Source organism: Theropithecus gelada, chromosome 16, assembly GCF_003255815.1.
Source record: "Theropithecus gelada isolate Dixy chromosome 16, Tgel_1.0, whole genome shotgun sequence".
NCBI lineage: Eukaryota > Metazoa > Chordata > Mammalia > Primates > Cercopithecidae > Theropithecus > Theropithecus gelada.
In genome coordinates, this window is record NC_037684.1 from 47909383 (window position 1) to 47919942 (window position 10560).

The following is a 10560-nucleotide window of genomic DNA, read 5'->3' on the forward strand; positions in this document are numbered from 1 at the left end:
CCGAGAGAATTAAACAGAGTCATAGACCAAGAACCATCCAGGACGGTCTGAAAAGACTCTGAGAAGGTGACGCTCAGAATAAGACTGCGCTGGCATTCAGAAGAGTGCACCAGATGCAAAAGAAGAGGAGGCAAGGCCAGGCACGGTGACTTCTGCCTGTAATCCCAGCACTTTGGGAGGCTGAGGCAGGCAGATCACCTGAGGTTAGGAGTTCGAGATCAGCCTGGCCAACATGGTGAAACCCCATCTCTACTAAAAATACAAAAATTAGCCTGGTGGTGGCACACGCTTGTGTGCCAATCCCAGCTACTAGGGAGGCTGAAGCAGGAAAAGTGCTTGCACTTGGGAGGCCAAGGTTGCAGTGAGCCAAGATCACACCACTGTACTCCAGCCTGGGCGACAGAGTGAGACTCTGTTGAAGAAGAAGGGAAGAAGAAGGAGGAGGAGAGGAAGAGGAAGAGGATGAGGAAGAAGAAGAGGAGGAGGAGGAGGAGAAGAAGAAGAAGGAGAAGGAGAAGGAGAGGAAGAAGGAGAGGAAGAAGGAGAGGAAGAGGAAGAGGAAGAAAGAGGAAGAAGAAGGAGAAGGAGAAGGAGAAGAAAGAAGAAGAAGAAGAAAGAAGGAGAAGGAGAAGGAGAAGGAGAAGAAGCCGGGCGCGGTGGCTCAAGCCTGTAATCCCAGCACTTTGGGAGGCCGAGACGGGCGAATCACGAGGTCAGGAGATCGAGACCATCCTGGCTAACACGGTGAAACCCCGTCTCTACTAAAAAATACAAAAACTATCCGGGCGAGGTGGCGGGCGCCTGTAGTCCCAGCTACTCGGGAGGCTGAGGCAGGAGAATGGCGTAAACCCGGGAGGCAGAGCTTGCAGTGAGCTGAGATTCGGCCACTGCACTCCAGCCTGGACGACAGAGCCAGACTCCGTCTCAAAAAAAAAAAAAAAAAAGAAGAAGAAGAAGAAGAAGAAGAGGGGGGGGGGGGGGGGGGGGGGGGGGGGGCGGGGGGAGGGGGAGGAGGGATGGGAGGAGAAGGAGGGGAAGCGTAGTAATAGGAGAGTGAAATTGGGAGCACCTAGTGATGCAGGAGGAAACCAGGAGAGTCTGGGCTGTAGACTGAATGCTTATGTCCCTCCAGGGTCATACGTTGAAACCCTAATCCCCAAGGTGGTGGTATTTGGAGTTGGGGCCTTTGGGATATGATTAGGCCATGAGGGTGGGGCTTACATGAATAAAATTAGTGCCCTTATAAGAAGAGACACAAGCCAGGTACAGTGGTGCAAGCCTGTAGTCTCAGCTACTTAGGAGACTGAGCAGGGAGGATCACTAGAGGCCAGGTGTTCGAGGCTGCGGTGTACTATGATAGTACCTGTTAATAATCACCACACTCCAGCCTGGGCAGCATAGTGAAGCCTGTCTCTTAATTTTTTTTTAATTAAAAAAAAATCATAGAATCATAGAAGAGATACAAGAGAGCTTGCTTTCTCTCTCCCTTTCTCTACCATGTGTAGATAGATAAAGAAAGAAGGCAGTCATCTATAAGCCAGGAAGACAGCCCTTACCAGGAACTGATTGAGCCAGCATCTTGATCTTGAACTTCCAGCCACCAGAACTGGGAGAAATGAATTTATTTTGCATGAGCCACCCAATTTACCGTATCTCTGTTACAGCAGCCTGAGCTGACTGAGGTAATCTGAAAGCAAAGAAAGGAGAAAGAAGGGAGGATGAAGTGCTCAGCTGAGTCAAAGGCTGCTGAGGTCAAGTAAGATGCAGAAAGAGAAGATGCATTTGGATTTGACTGACGGTAAGGTTGTTGGTTCCCTTGTCAAGGGCATGTCTGTAGAGTGGTGAGCAGAGAAGACAGGTGGGCGTGACTGCAGAGTATATGACAGATGAAACAGAGTCAGAAAATGCAGACACTGGCTGGGCGCGGTGGCTCATGCCTGGAATCCCAGCACTTTGGGAGGCCAAGACAGATGGATCCTTTGAGGTCAGGAGTTCGAGACCAGCCTGGCCAACATGGTGAAACCCCGTCTCTACTAAAAATACAAAAATTGCCCAGGTGGTAGTGGTGCACGCCTGTAATCTCAACTACTCAGGAGACTGAGGAGGAGAATCACTCGAGCCTGGGAGGTGGAGGTTGCAGTGAGCCAAGATCACACCACTTTACTCCAATCTGGGTGAGAGAGTGAAACCCTACATTAAAAAAGAAAGAAGAAAGAAGGAAGGAAGGAAGGAGGGAAGGAAGGAAGGAAGGAAGGAAGGAAGGAAGGAAGGAAGGAAGGAAGGAAGGAAGGAAGGAAAAGAGAGAAAGGAAGGAAGGAAGGAAGGGAAAGGAAGGAAGGAAGGAAGGAAGGAAGGAAGGAAGGAAGGAAGGAAGGAAGGAAAGAAAGAAAGAAAGAAAGAAAGAAAGAAAGAAAGAAAGAAAGAAAGAAAGAAAGAAAGAAAAGAAAGAAAGAAAGAAAGGAAGGAAGGAAGAAAGAAAGAAAGAAAGAAAGGAAGAAAGAAAGAAAGAAAGAAAAGGAAGGAAGGAAGGAAGAAAGAAAGAAAAGAAAGAAAGAGAAAGTACAGATATTTCTTTACAAGAAGCTCTGAGAAGGAAAGTGGAGAGAAAAGAAACAACAGCTGGAGAGGGCTGGAGAAAAAGGGGAGTGTTTTTTAATCAAAATCCTCCAGTATGCTGAGAGGTGAGTGGGCAGATCTTCTGGAAAACCTGTCCTGGTTGACGGGCGGATGTCACAGGGACATCATTGTGGTGCTCACAGAACTTGAAATCCAAGCACAAAGATGGAGTTAATTACAACAAACTAAAATTATTCGGGTGTAAAAAAAAAAGACAACAAAACTGAAAAAACTGAAACAAAATTATCAAAAACATCAAGAGCTTATACAGATCAAAATGAAAAATACTCAAACTAAGAGAAAAATTGGCAAACACTATCAACCCACAATTCTCAACAGAAGAAATACAGATGACTGACATTCAGAAGAAAAGGCACTTAATCTCACTGAAAATCAAGCACATGGATATACTAAAACAATAAAATTATAAATTTTCCCAGATTAGCCAAGAGGTTTTCTAAGGTAATGCTCAGCAAAGGCAGGCAACAGCCCGGTGGAATCCGTATGCTGTCTATAGGTGACGTAGTGTTCTAATTCTGCAAAGCAACTTAGCAGCAAGTTAGAAGAACTCTAAAAATGGCCTTTCTCTTCGCCCAGTAATTCCACTTTTCATATTCTATTCTAAGAAAAAAAAAACGAAAATGTGAACATATAGTAGTGAAAAATGTAAAAGACCCTAATTATCCAACAAAAAGAAACTATGTAACTATTGGGCTAGGTGCAGTGGCTCACACCTATAATCCCTCCACTTTGGGAGGCCAAAGTGGGCAGGTCGCTTGGGATCAGGAGTTCGAGACCAGCCTGGTCAACACGGCAAAACCCCATCTCTACTAAAAATACAAAAATCAGCCTGGCATGGTGGCAGGCACCTATCATCCCAGCTACTTGGGAGGCTGAGGCAGGAGGATCGCTGGAATCCAGGAAATGGAGGTTTCAGTGAGCTGAGATTGTGCCACTGCACTCCAGCCTGGAAGACACAGTGAGACTCTACCAAAAGAAAAGGAAAAAACAAAAAACAAACAAACAAAAAAACCCTCTTGAGAAACAATCAAAAATGAGAGAAATACGTGGGATTTGACTAAAACATTAGAGATGAAGAATAACGTGAGTGAAATCTTTGAGAACGTGATGACTAAGGAGAGAATTTTCCCAAGTCCAGGGTAGCTCTTGAAAAAACACAAGCAAGCTTTGAGAAGCAACTGCCAGAGAAACAGAAACTAAGAGAGATGATGCCCTCAGCCATGTCTGAAATCCAGGCACTCGTGTGGGGAGATTGCAGAAGTTGGTGGTACGGCTGAAAGAAAATGAGGAAGCTTTGAAACATGATTCAGTGGCTTCCTGCTATAAAATCTTCACTGTCTCCTCTTAGCTGTGATCAAGTCCAGACTCCAGCATGATTCACACAGCCCTGCAGGACCCAGTCTCCTCCATCCTCCCGGCTCACACTTTTGCTCTAGCCATTCCAAAGCACAGTATTTCTGATTTCCCAAATAGCAGCTGCTCCCTCGAGCCACCACGCCTGCATATATGATGTTTGGTCAAAGCCCTTCCAGTCTCCCACCCACCTTCCTTGGTACCTGAAGCCTCTACATATCCTTCAAGATGCCGGTAAAGCTTCCCCGCGAAGCCGGCTCTGGCAGAGTCGATGCGCTGCCTCTGTGCGGCACAGTACCTGGGTTGCATCATTCTGTCTTAAGCCCGCCCCAACATTCTTTTCCGGGTGAATCTGCCTCCACTGTTGCTTTGTGTAGGGCACCACAGGTTGAGTTAATGAGTCCAAGCAAAGTCCTGTCCCATATCATTTCTCTATTTAGACCTTTCTATCTCATTTCTCATTTCCACTCCCCTACCCCAAAGGCAACCATTCTAATGCTTATAAGTGCACATCCGTACGCTTGTGTGATTGTCAGGTGTACATGCAGGCTTTGTAGGAGTGTGTGTAAGTTTACATAACTGACTGGGCACAGTGGCTCACAGAGGCTGAGGTGGGAGGATCCCTTGATGCCGGGAGTTCAAGACCAGCCTGGGCAGCATACTGAGACCCGATCTCTACAAAAAAATTTAAAACTTAGACAGGCATGGTGGCACACGCCCATGGTCCCAGCTACTCAGGAGGCTGAGGCAGGAGGATTGCCTAGACCCAGGAGTTTGAGGATGCAGTGTGCTATGATTACACCACTGCGTTTCAGCCTGGGCAAAAAGAATTTACATAACTGGCTTTATGCCGTCGATCTCATTCTGGCTTTAGCTTTTTCACTCAGTACTGGATTATTTTTATTTTTTTAATTAATTTTTTTTTTTTTTTGAGACAGAATCTCACCCTGTCACCCAGGCTGGAGTGCAATGGCGTGATCTCAGTTCACTGCAGCCTCTGCCTCCCAGATTCAAGCAATTCTCCTGTCTCAGCCCCCTGAGTAGCCGGGACTACAAGTGCACACCACTATGCCCAGTCAATTTTTGTATTTTAGTAGAGATGAGGTTTCACCATATTAGTCAGTCTGGTTTCGAACTTCTGACCTCAGGTGTTCAATCTGCCTCGGCCTCCCAAAGTGCTGGGATAACAGGTGTGAGCCACTGTGCCAGGCCTCAGCACTGGGTTTTTAAGCCCCCTCCATGTTGCCATGGGGCCACAGAGTTTGTTGACTAGAACTGGAGCTTGTACACTACAGGAGGTGCCAGGTTTACTTGTCAGCTCCTCCCCCATGTTGCACACCTGGGCTGCCCCCAGCTCCCTGCTTCCCAAACAGCACAGCACTGAGCATGCTCTAGCCCGGCCTCTGTGAGCCTGCATGAGAGTTTTTCTGGGCTCTGCCTGCCTGAGCAGGATTGCTGGGTCCCAAAGTAAACACACACTTAGCCTGACAGATTTCTCTCCAAACAGGCCACACTTGGCTTGTGAGCATTCTTTCCTGACCAGGGCCTACAAACAGAACCTGTTTCATAAAATAGAGCAGACTTTTCGCAGACTGCTCCCAAAGTGCAATCTCCCTTTGATCCTGGCATGAGTTTGTTCGGTCAGCTGAAAATGCAGTAAGTCCTCGGGTCTTCCTGAGAGCCCCCAGTCTAGATCCTCGAGTCTAGCTTAAGGCCAAGCCAGGATCCTCTGTTGGACCCTACAGCAAGAGCTGGAGCCATCTTCCCCACATTCCACTGCATGGCCAGCAATGACTTCTTGCTGCAAACACAACACCGACGGTTATGGAGGGGAACGGGCCCTGAGGACTCTCAGCCACCCCCAATTCAGACCCCAGGCTTCTTCCTACAATAGCTCCTTTGAAGGACCAGCTGTGCTCTTCACTTAAAGTGTTTTGTGGCTGGGCGCGATGGTTCATGCCTGTAATCCCAGCACTTTGGGAGGCCGAGGAGGGTGGATCTCCTGAGGTCAGGAGTTCGAGATCACCCTGGCCAGCATGATGAAACCCCATCTCTACTAAAAATACAAAAATTAGCCGGGTGTGGTGGTGCACCTGTAGTCCCGGCTACTCAGGAGGCTGAGGTGTGAGAATCGCTTGAACTCAGGAGGCGGAGGTTGCAGTGAGTCAAGATCGTGCCACTGCACTCCAGCCTGGGCCCAGAGTGAGACTCTGTCTCAAAAAAAAAAAAAAAGAAAAGAAAAGAAAAGAAGAGATCTTAAATGATCTAGGGTCTGGATAGATAGTGCTGTGACAAGCAACCCTAACATCTCAGTGGCTTAACATGATAAAGGTGTATTTCTCAGTCAGATCAGAGACAAAGGAAAGTCAGGCAGATCTCTAGGTGGCAACTGGAGGACCTGGACTCTTCTATCAGCATCATCACCTTCATGCTGGTTTCTATGGTCACCATGGAGCATGTAAGAAATTGCACAGGTGTCTAAGGCCAGGCCCAGAGTGGGGTACCAGACTTCCACCACATCCAGGAGAACCAGGACACTGAGGCTCTCTGGTGGGATGTCACAGAAACAATGTGAGCTGCTTGTATGCCTGGCCCTTAAAACCATCCCATACACTTAACATTTCCAGGAAGGTGAAGTAGCCAGACTTTTCCCTATCCTTCCCACCAAGTAGAACTAAGCCCTGATCTTGGGTATAAAACAAGCATGAGGGCCAGGCATGGTGACTCACACCTGTAATCCCAGCACTTTGGGAGGCCAAGGCAGGTGGATCACCTGAGGTCAGGAGTTCGAGACCAGCCTGGTCAATATGGCAAAACCCCGTCTCTACTAAAAATACAAAAAATTAGCCAGGTATGCTTGGTGGCAGGCACCTGTAATCCCAGCTCTTCTGCTGAGGCAGAAGAATCACTAGAATCTGGGAGTCGGAGGTTGCAGTGAGCCAAGATCGCACCATTGCACTCCAGCCTGGGTGACAGAGTGACACTCTGTCTCGAAAAATAAAAAATAAAAATAAAACAAGCATGAGAAGGGACTGAAAGGTGGACAGACAGTAGGGTCCACGGAACGATGTAGCAATGAGTTATCCGGGTTTTCTCTTGCCTTTATGTATCCCGGATTTGGAGACAGCCCCGATGGAGAGGCCACAATGCAGAAACAATAACAGGCACAGAAAAACAATAACGAAAGCCATACCTCTCTCTCTAGAAAAATAAATAAATAAATAATAAATTAAAAAACAGGGAAGGAGCAGCCTAGCAAGACAGAAGACTTAGACAATGAGTTCTCCACCCTACAGAACACCCCAGAAAACAATGATGGCCCCACCACTCAGGCCAGCAAAGGCAGAGTGGGAGCTTAGACGTCCACCTCCACCCAGCTGTAACCAGGCACCCAATCCCCTGCCAGGTGCTGTCAGGGAAGGCTGGGTAGGGAATCTGGACTTCCACCCCCACTCAGCAGTGAGAAGCACAACTCCCTCACGAGGGGGTGGCCTCAGCCAGGCCACATGGGGAGTGACGAGAAAGCAAAGGGACCTTTTATCTGAGGAATGCAAGCCCCTTTAAATGAGCAGACTCAGAGAGGCATTCAGATGTGACAGCAGTTACCTCTCACTCCCTGCTTGAGCGAAATAATTATCTCTTGAAGCCACCTGCGATGCAGGCCCTAGACGAACAGACACCACATAGCCCCGAACACCGTGAACACCGCGCACTGGATGCCACAACTCATACCCGAGCTCAACAATGCACAGTCACCAACAGATGTGATTTCTGTAAACTAGTAAGAATTCCCATCAGACAACTCCGTGTCAGCCCCTCCTAGCTCCCTTTTGCCTTTCAAAATTTGCTAGTAGGCTGGGTGTGGTGGCTCACGCCTGTAATCCCAGCACTTTGGGAGGCTGAGGTGGGCAATCATTTGAGGGCAAGAATTCAAGACCAGCCTGGCCAACATGGTGAAACCCCATCTCCACCAAAAATACAATGATTAGCCAGGCGCGGTGGTGCACACCTGTAATCCCAGCTACTCGGGAGGCTGAGGCAGGAGAATCGCTTGAACTTGGGAGGCAGAGGTTGCAGTGAGCCGAGTTCACACCACTGGACTCCAGCCTGGGTGACAGAGCAAGACTCTGTCTCAAAAAAACAAAACAAAACAAAACAAAACAAAGCAAAACAGAACAAAAACCCTGCTTGTAACAAAGGCCAAGCAGACCGCTCCCAAAGGCAACCTGGAAGTGTGTTTCCGACAGCTGTTCTCACTTCAACTCAAGTTAACTCTTTAAAATTATATTTTGTGCCTCAGTTTCTTCTGTAGGTCTTTTGCCCTCTCCTGGCCAGGGGCACATCAGTGGAGGCACAGTAGAAGCTGGAATTCACATCCTCACCCACTGGGGTCCATGAAGTCCCGCTTGCAAGCCCATCTCAATGCTGGGCTATGCCACCCTTCTATGCATTCCCACGGTCCCCTGTACATTTCCACCAGGAGACCGGGTTATTGTAATCATCAACGTCCTTGTCTGCGACCCACACTGCACCCAGCAGAACTGTGCCTTGTTCACTCTGCTGTCTCCAGTACCCACTGCTTAGGGGGGCTTTTTGAGCATGTTGTTCTCGCTTCAACTCAAGTTAACTCTTTAAAATTATATTTTGTTGGCCGGGCGCGGTGGCTCACGCCTGTAATCCCAGCACTTTGGGAGGCCGAGGCGGGCGGATCACAAGGTCAGGAGATCGACACCATGGTGAAAACCCGCCACAAATACAAAAAAAAATAAAAAAAAAAAAAAAAAAAAAAAAAAATGAGCCGGGTGTGGTCCCAGCTACTCAAGAGGTTGAGGCAGGAAAATCACTTGAACCTGGGAGGCAGAGGTTGCAGTGAGGTGAGATCGCGCCACTACATTCCAACCTGGGCAACAGAGTGAGACTTCGTCTTAAAAATAAAATAAAATAAAATAAAATAAAATAATAAAATCTATGTATACGTGGCTGCGTTTCTTACACAACACCTCACATTTATTCAAAGAAATCTGAGACCCACCCCCCGCCCCCATTGCCTTGCTCTCAGGAAACAAGAACAGGAAAACTAAATCGCTGCATGCCATCAATGGGGGAGTGGGCGAATGACAGCAGATGTGGTGCTTCCAATGAGGCCAAGGGATAGGGACACTTGGAAAATCCCAAGCTGGGACTGACCTGCCAACTACAGCCAAATGGAGTAGTGCCTCCTCCAAACACAGACGGGACTTAGATGGCAGCCACTGGTCTTTCATTTTGTTTTGTTTTTTGGGGATTTTTTTATATGGAGTCTCGCTCTGTCACCCAGGCTGAAGTACAGTGGTGCGATCTCTGCCTCTGCTTACCGCAACCTCAGACTCCCAGGTTCAAGCAATTCTCCTGCCTCAGCCTCCCGAGTAACTGGGATTACAGGCACCCACCACCAGCTAAAAACTTAGCCCAGCTAATTTATTTCATATTTTTAGTAGAGACAGGGTTTCACCATGTTGGCCAGGCTGGTCTTGAACTCCTGACCTCAGGTGATCCACCCGCCTCGGCCTCCCAAAGTGCTGAGATTATAGGCCTGAGCCACCACACCCAAACTGGCAGCCACTGGTCTTAAGCAGGGAAGACCTAGGTCACCTCAAGTGTCCTGTGAGACACCACAGTCTATGCTGACAGAGAGGAAGTACCCGTGCAGGCCCCAGCGTAAAGTCCTTGAATTAGGAATTCCTGCTGACTTGCTTTTGTTGGACAGCCCTTCCTCCACAATTAGATGAGAGAAACTTGCCTCCTTGTGAGATGAGACCAAGTTATCATTAGACCTCCCCATGGGTGGAAATTGCGTTTGAGTCCTATGATTCCCTGCACTAAAAAAAAAAAAAAAAAAAAAAAGATTAATGTAAAAAAAGGAGAAAGGTCAGAATGCTCCTTTCCCCTGCTGGATCAAGGCTCTGAGACAGGCTGAAGGCAGAAATCCTCTGTCATTCCTGTCCCCCTCTCAGCCGCCAGGGGAGCGTGACCCGTTCTGGAGCTCCAGACACTGTTATCACAGAAGATTTGCTCTTTCTGGCAGGCAGCAAAAATGATGAGACCAGTGTTGTCCAAACTGAGGATTGCAACCTGGTTGTGGGTCTTAAGCAGATTTTTTCCTTGCAAATAGTGTGAGAGACCAATGGAATCTCAGATTCCCAAATTCACTATGCCAAAGGGAAAGAGAAGCTTCGGAACTGGGTCACCAATGCTGTTTTCCTTTTGTTCCCAAACAGATGGCTACAAGGGCACAACCCTGGGCCATGGCCTCTTTTTCCGCTCTTCACATGTTTACTTTATCTTAAGTCAGATGCAGATTTACTGAGCTGCGCACAAGATATCATTGACTTTTCCCTCCACTTCCTCTTTCCAGGTGTAAAATGTAGTTTTACCAAAGCTAATCAGAGCCTCACAAGAATGTAAAAATTTGCTTCCCTGCCTCCCCTCTCTCCCTTTTTTTCCCCTCCTGCTTTCTCTTTTCCCTTCAAAGACCGAAGTTCCCAGTCGGTCGGGCACTGGCTCACACTTGTAATCCCAGCAGCTTGGGAG